The following is an 8,881-nucleotide window of genomic DNA, read 5'->3' on the forward strand; positions in this document are numbered from 1 at the left end:
ACAACTTGCAATAATTGCGGGAAACATGAATTCTGCTCTCTACCAGAAAATCCTAAAGGAGAATGTGTCTTCAGTCCATAAGTTGAAACTCAAGCGCAACTGGATTATGCAGCAAGACAATGATCCAAAGCGTAGGAGTAAGTCCACCTCTGAATGGGTCCAAAAAAAGCTAAATTAGTGGCCTAGTCAAAGTCCTGACATAAACCAATTGCGATGCTGTGGCAGAAGCTTAAATGGGCAGTTCATGCTTGAAAACACTCCAATGTGGCTGAACTAAAGCAGTTCTGCAAAGGGGAGTGTGCTGAAATTCCACCACAGTGCTGTGAAGCACTGATCTCCAGGTATAGGTGGCACAACCAGATCTTAAGTTTAAGGGGGCAATTAATTTTTCACATGGGTGATAGGTGTTGAATAACTTTTTTTGTTTGTTTGTTTCATTAATAAAAAAAAATAAATAAAAACTATATCATGTGTTTAATCAGGTTCCATTTATACAACGGGATTTTGCATGGCCAACCTCATAATTATATCAATGCAGTTTGTTTGCAGTTATACATATATTTTTACCTATTGTTTAAAATAATTTTGATTGTTATAGGAAATGTTCACCAGTTGTCTGAGTGAGAAAAATCAAGTCATTGCAGTGTTTTATGCGATAATCTTTGGCCTTTTTTTAAAGGGTGGCAATAATTCTCAAAACGAACCCAAATATTCACATGAACCAGATTCAAATCCAACAAGTAACTAATTCTAAATAATTTTGCATGGGTTTATTTTATTTTATTTTAGAGATAAGTGGTTAAGCTGTTGGACTTCTGATCAGATGGTCATGAGTTTAAATCCTAGCACCGCTAAGCTGCCACTGTTGGGCCCTTGAGCAAGGCCCTTAACCCTCAACTGCTCAGTTGTATAAAAAATTTGATAATAGTAAGTCGCTCTGGATAAAGGCATCTGCCAAATGCCATAAATGTAAGTGAATATCAGGGTGGATGGTCTTAATGTTGCCTTCAAAAAATGTTTAAATTATCTTCAAACAATTTTTTTCCCCCTCAAATGTGTTCCACCATCTGCTACCACAACCGCAAATCTGATGACTAGATACACGACTCAGAAAAAATTAACAACATAACAAACACTAACCAGACACAGGTGAGGCTAATAATGGGTTTACAAGATGAGAAACAATCAGCACAGAATGGGGAAGAGTAAACAGAACAAAAACAAAAACAGAAGCACATGTGGATTAAAACTCCAGGGAGGTCTGGATTCCAGGTCCTTTCACTACACTTAAACTTTTTGTCCTCTCTGGCATGGATGCAAGGGAAGTGAAGAGGTTGGTAACTTAAGACACATTGAAAGGGAGTCATTCCTGATGGGTGAGACAGTTCTGGTATATTCCGCCCAGGGGAGAATTGCTGTTGACTACAATGAAACGACAAAGTATGTCATTGAGGACTTTGTTGGCAAAGGCCTGGAAGACAGGACTGGTGTTGACAAGTCCATGCAGCATCACAAAGTATTCATAATGTCCAGGATGGTGGAGAAGGTCATCTACCATTCATTTCCTTCCCGGATACGTATAAAATTGTATGAACTTCTGAGGTCCAATGTTGTGGCAACCTCTCAATTATAGCTGGCAGCAATGGCAAGGCTTACAATACTTGACAGTGACCTTGATACAGAGGCAGATATAACCATCCATTTCTCTTCTCCACAAAGAAGAACCCTGAAAGTTTTGCTTGAAACTGTGCCTTAGCACTTCCTGCATGTAATCCTTCATCACCTCTGTCTCCTTGTGTGTGTGACAGAGGATATATCCAAGAACACAGAGGTATAGCACCAAACAAAAGCTCAATGGAACTGTCACCTGGTATATTGAGGGGAAATTCTGTGCACTCAGTCTCTGTACTCTAACAAATGAGATGTTAGGTTGTGATGAGAACGGCTCTCAATGGAGGTGGAACCACACTGGAGTGGGAGACAGAAGCTGTAGCAAAATGTGAACCATATTCAGTCTTTCCAGGAGATCAGGGGACCATGAAGAGTGAGCCAAGGGAGTCCTAGCATCAGAGGGTGATGAGGTGACTAAATGACAAAAAGCTCTATCTCCTAAATCCTTAATCTCCTTAATGATCTCCAAATAGTAGCGAAATGGGAAGTGTTCATTCCTCATCCTAAGTCTTCATTCCTCAACTCCTCAGGCTGAGAGGTCAGCCATTCAGGTCTTCTCCATGTAGTGGTGGCTTGCAGGGCACTACAAAGATCTCCAGGACTCTGGCTAAATACCAATATGAATCAATCTATGAATCCTACCAATCAGGTAGAATACAAATTATTTTAAGGTGAAATACTACACTGTTGAAAGAAAACTGTACTTTACTCACCACTGCATATTTATTTGTGTTTGGGTAAGCTCCACAACTGGCATAGAGATGATCTGAATCCCTGCAATACAAGCACAGGCATTGTTGATGTCTACACTGTCATTACTCTGATGAAACCGTTGTCCTTCCAACCTCCATGGGCTCAGGAAATCTGTCTGAATAAATGCAGAGTGGTGCTCTCCACTCTCTGAAAGAGATTGCCCAGCTGGATTGAGAGGACAATAGCCTAGTCAAGAGATAGGGAGCCATAATGACAGGCTAACATACTGTTACTCTTCCCACAATTTGCAGTGATATGTGGTGATTTGAACTGAGTGATTTCAACTGCTGTTTGCAGCCAGCATATTCTAAAGCTATAGTAGTTCCCTGAGCCCATCGTAGCAGGTTTTCCTCTATATCCTCTGTTCTCTGTAGGATCAAAAACTACCTTAAGGCAGGATGTGATCATACCACCTTATCTCCATTCCTTGCAGCCCCATATCAGTCCACTCTCTTACTCTCCCCACCAGCAAGCACAGCACAAAAGTGTTCTGATTATCAGTTAGAAATAGGGCTGGGTTGTGTCTAATGTTCACTGTAGTGTGAAGTCTTTACACCATTCAGGCTTCAATACTACAGACTTAAGCAGGGTGACAGGTACAGGTCAAACAATTAATCAGCACCGATAATTGATTGCTGGAACTATTGGTTATCTGCAAAAATCAACATGATAGCTTTTCCCGGTTTCATCTTTTGCAGGAGCAACTGAGAAGGGTCCGCTGTCATTATACAGTATGAGAGCGGCGTCTTGAATTGAAATAAAAACTATCACTGACAAATTTTGGTGAGTTATTTGAAGTGGGTTTTTTGTGTTCATTATGGGTGTCTCTATTTTTATTTGTTATTTATTTTTATGTGTTACTTTTTGGTTCAGTTTGGATAAGGGCTGGGCGATAAAACGGTATAGGTATTTATCAATGGTACACCTTTAACTAAAAAAATGTTAGATATAACTCTTGATAAAATGTCAACAGACATGAAGTTTGTTTGTATGAACAACCCTCAAGCGTGCACCATCCCTGGATCATAAACATTTATATTTATTCATTTAGCAGATGCTTTTATCCAAAGTGACTTACAAATGAGGAAATACAAGCAAAGCGATATATCAAACGCGGAGAACAATACAAGTAGTGCTACCATACAAGATTTATAATTGAGTTCTAGAGAAGCAAAGAGTAGAGGTGTAAGAGCCAGAGTAAGTTTTATTTTTATTTTTACTTTTTTTTTTCTTCAATATTGTGGGGGTTAGCATTTTAGCATCTTCTAAACAGCCTATCATATGCCTTGATAAAAGGAGTGTGCTACGAGTGACAAGCTAACAGCCAATAAGAAGTTGCGTATCTGTGGGGTTCGTCATCACCATATGACCCGGACCTCCAGAAATAAGCGTTAAGGTGGAAGTTTTATACGAGGCTAGGATAACTATGCTAACTATGCTGTGCTTTAATACGATCTCCCTTAAAGTTTGCCTTTTACATTGCACACATTTTGTAACATTTTATTTATTAAGTTTTTATTAAGAGTTTCTTTAACACTTGTTTATTTAATGTTCATATTGTCACAGTTTCCCCTCGCGCTAGCACTGTAACACGCAGTGCTCCGAAGCTTGAAACGTGAGCATGCATTTCCGGGGATTTCAGTGACTTTGACACGTGTGTTTTGTTATGATTTCTGTCCTGTCTCCAGCCCTGTATTGTCATTGGTTGGTTCCCCCATGTGTCATCATTGTTCTCAGCTGTTTTGTGTTCACCCTTGATTACGTTTGTGATTTAAACCCTTTGTGTCTCATTGTTCATCGCGAAGTATTGTGTGTAAATTTATTCTCAGTACCAAGCCTTTGTTCCTCGTTTCCGCCACAGTTTTGATCTTGTTCTCATCCTCGTTATTCGATTCTATCTTGCCTCCTTTATGCCCGTTTGCCAATCGCTTGATCTGTTGCCTGTTTATTACCACGCCTTTGCCTTTCGATTTGTATTTGTCTGCATATCTCTAATAAAACTCTTATTTGCACTTGCATCCGTCTACAACCCCCCATTTCGTGACACATATGAAATATGAGAAGATATTTGTTTAAATTCTATTTTGTTTTTGACTGTTAAAACTAAAGATTATTTGTTGTTTGCCTTAATAAAGTGGGTAAATGAAAAATACTGTGGTTAAATTCAAACTTTTTTCTACTCATCTTTTTTTTTTTTTTTAAATTATCAATAATTATCGATACCGATTTATATGAAACATTATATCGTGATCAATTTTTATTGCTGTACCGCCCAGCCCTAGTTTGGATGTATATTTTTTATTGACTTTAATATTTATTAATAGTTAATAAAAAAATTACAGTAAATTTTCATGGTACAGTCAGTACTGTTTATTAAGGACTGTTAATGCAGCAATATTTTACTTTGAGTGTTATGTTTTCATTCAGTATCAATTTTAAAAACTATCGTTTGATTAATCAGGTATTGGCAGGTACCGCCTGACTTAGTTATCAATATCAGTAAAATCTCCAGTGACAGGGATTCCTGGGTCCTCCTCCCTGGAAGATGCTGAGAAAGGAGCATTCAGTGTGGTGAGTTGCTGTGAGATTCTCTTGATCAAGACAGTTAAACACTGGAGGGTTTGCTGCTCTTGTTCCAGGATCTGCTTCTGCTGCAACTGATCCTGTTGGGCAGCAGAAATATCAAGTTTGACTGACACTCCGTGCTGTCCTGATGTTCCTTCACCTGTATCTATTTTCACATCATTCTTCGATTATGCAAATCCAAAAGACAAAAAGATGAGAAAGAATGCAAGCTAATGAAGGATGTTTAATAGCAACTCAAAAGTAAACGTGTATGGATTTACCAAAAAAAAAAAAAATGAGATGAGTGCCCTATGAGACATGATGTTAGTTATATAGGCTAATTCAATTCCATTTCTTTTATGTCATAAACGTGTTTACAGGTAAACAAAGTACATATTAACATATTGCATAGCAATTTCAAATTGCTTTTTTATATGAACACATTTGCTAAGTATAATTTGTTGATTAAAATTCTGAATAATTATTCCTCTTAAATGAGCCTGTCTTCTCTAAATGAGTGTGATGACATGTAAGCTATAAGAAATTATATAACCCTAAGTAATCGTGGGCAGATTTAGTATAAATAGCTTATGCCAACAAAGGCAACTGTTTGTAATTAGTGCAAATGGAGGCTTTTTTAATGAGCATTTGAGATACATTCCATTAATTATATCAAAGATCATATATCAAAAATGATTCAAACAGACATTTTCCAAATCAGAATGAGCAATGCTAGGAGATCTAATGATTTTAAAACCTGTGCATTTCAGATTTTTAAAACGTTATTCAACTTAGAGAGAAACATGTTAGATGTAGAACATCCTGGCAGTAAGTACAATAATTATGTAACTTATTATGTGTAAAGCTTTTGATTTGCATTGGCGTTGCCTGTGTGGGTGTGTGTCCATCTGTCCGTCTGTCTGTCTGTCTGTTTGTACACTGAAATGTGCACATAGTGAAAAATTGTATCTCTTATACATACAGGTAGAGCCTGTTTGTGTTTTAATCAGGTCATGAAATTGCATAGATATAATGTGTTTATGTGTTTACAAAATGAAACCAGGAAACTTCTGTTTTATTCCACCCTTAGCACACACCCATTTGTCCCTTTAGGTATACCAACTTTCAACCCAAGCCTACATCTATATCTGAAGGCCTGTTACCACCAGTGCAGGTTGAATCCATGAATGTGAAAAATCCGGGTCACTATGGTGGCAGTGAGGAGGAGGGGTTGCTATGGAAACTAGGTCTGTGAGAATAGGGGAGTGCAGCAGTCTTAATTTGCGTCTGCATGAACTACCTGCATTCTACATCAGCACCTTCTAGGAATATACATAGAGATCTTACTATTTAATGATACTCATTATGTTTCTGTCATTTTTAGTGGACTTTGTGAAACATCGCTGAATTCCATAATAGGACACACATTCACCAGTTTATAAAGCAGACACATGCTAATATGCCACATACGAGCTCACTTATCTTTTTTTTTCCTTTTTGTACCATGTGGTGATTTAATTAGAGTACCATACAGTATTTCTTTTCTATCAGTTTGTTTAAAGGGAATGATTATGAACAATTTCTGTAGGTGGTCTTTAAGTGGTGCTGCTCTGATTCTATGCATTTTATCCATCTTATCCCCAACACCAAACTCATGAGAATTAGATCACAGTGAAGTCTTACCCGCACACATTAGATTAGCTCACCATATATATATGTATATATATAATGACGAATTTAAAGCAATAGGTTGCTGGTCAGAGGGTTGGTCTTGTAGCAGTGACGTTTCTCTCGGCTCTAGGTGTCATGTCTCCAACCGGTCACGTGGTGTCGCTCTTCTCAATGCGCTTTCCAGAGAAGACACACGTCATGCCAAAATGGGTCAGTGTGTCTCCTAGAACGGTATAGTGTCGACTGCTGCAGTGGTTTCATTCATCTTGTCTGATTAATTCACTCTTTATATAAATTTGATCTTAAGCTAATGAACTGAAAACTAAAATTTGCTGTGGATTCTAATGTCAAAGGTCATTAACGTCACTCAACACTTGTTCTTTAACAGACAATAAATTGCTTCACATTGTAGTTTATTAAAATAACATTATTCTTTTTTAAAAATGCTCTTTTAATGTCCTTTAATGTGCCTTTTTTCTGTTGTCTAATGGCAACAGAAAAAAAGAAAAGAAGCGACTACATATTTATCAACAAAATCAAGCATATCATAAAAGGCCCCAATCGCTGTGACACTCCGGTTCCTACTATTATAAACTTGTGTTATTCAGCAGATATCAGTATTTTGAAAAATTCTACATTTTATTACAGAGGCTTAGTGGTTACCACGTTTGCCTCACACCTTCAGGGTTGAGAGTTCAAATATTGCCCCGCCCTGTGTGCATGGAATTTGCATGTTCTCCCCATGCTTTGGGGGTTTCCTCCAGGTACCCCGATTTCCTCTCTCTGTCCAAAGACATGCACTGTAGGCTGATTGGCATTTCCAAATTGTCCATAGTGTATGATTTTGCCCTGTGATGGATTAGCACCCCGTCCGGGGTGTCCCCTGCCTCGTGCTCCGAGTTCCCTGGGATCGGCTCCAGGCTGCCCACTTTCCTGTGTAGGATAAGGGGGATGGATATATATTTTATGACAAAATAGCACTTGCCAGTCATGTTTAATACTAAGTCATATTTTCCAGTAAGATTCTGCCCTCTCTCCTTCTCAAAAGATTGCAAATGCTGCAATCTGACTACTCTATAATCTCAGTGGATCAAACAATAAAAAGCATGTCTCATGTTTATCTTATTTGGTATATTTCTGCACTGCCTGTCATTCATTGCTGAATTTCGTGGCCTAAATAATGTATTCCTAAAGAGTGTTTTAATGGTTAAACGAACTTGTTTCTACCAAACTGGAAGGGTTATTTGGGCCTAAAGTAAATTTCTCTTGTGTAGTCAACAAAAGCTGATGAATAGATAAACTTCTATCCCTAAACACATATTTTAGGCAAGTTAAACAATCTGCTTTAGGGCCTTTGCCTGTCATTTCTGTCTTATCGTCTTCTTCAAGAATGGACACTTAAATTAGAATTGCTAAATAAAATCTATTATTATAAATTTACAGAGAGCAGTATTGCCATTTCACAGGACTCCAGGGTCCTGAGCTCGGGTTACTGTTTATGAATGTCCGTGTGGGTTTCATCAGGGTTCTCTGGTTTCCTCCCACTGTCCACAAACATGCTGGCAGGTAGATTGGCAAATAAATATGGCCCCTTTAGTGTGTGTGTGAGTGTGCGCTCGTATGGTGCTCTGTGATAGACCAGCTTCCTATTCCCAGGGTGTATTCCTACTTCATGTCTAGTGTTCCCTAAATAGACGCAGAACTACTGTGACCCTGACTGAGTGGTAACTGAAGATCGAATGAATGAGTGAATATATTAAGGGTGGAAATCTGTTAAAAGTATTATTTTAAAATCTGTTCAAAATCATTTGCATGTGTATCCTTTGGCTTTATAACTGTCTTTAACCTCCTTTGTTTCCTCTGACCAGCTTTTCTAATCTAAGTTTGTTAAGTAATGCTTGTTCTTTTCCAAGTTGTTGTTTTCTTTTCTTTTTTTTTTTTTTTTTTCTGTTTGCTGCTTTATAATTTGTATGGTTGCCTTGTTATAGCGTACCCCAACAACTTCTTACAAATGAGCACCAACACAGCGGCATATTTTTCATTCACAAACCATGGGGATGCAAACTTTTGCACAGAACTGTATCTGTATCTGTAGTATCCACACACCGAGCAATGCTAACACGCTGCATGCTCCTCAAGCCCACAGGAGGAAAATGTGATGGAAGCAGTGATGCCATGCGCGCGAAAGGAGGGGCGGGGCTGTGAGCTGAGCTGTGAGCGC

Source organism: Ictalurus punctatus, chromosome 2, assembly GCF_001660625.3.
Source record: "Ictalurus punctatus breed USDA103 chromosome 2, Coco_2.0, whole genome shotgun sequence".
Lineage (NCBI taxonomy): Eukaryota > Metazoa > Chordata > Actinopteri > Siluriformes > Ictaluridae > Ictalurus > Ictalurus punctatus.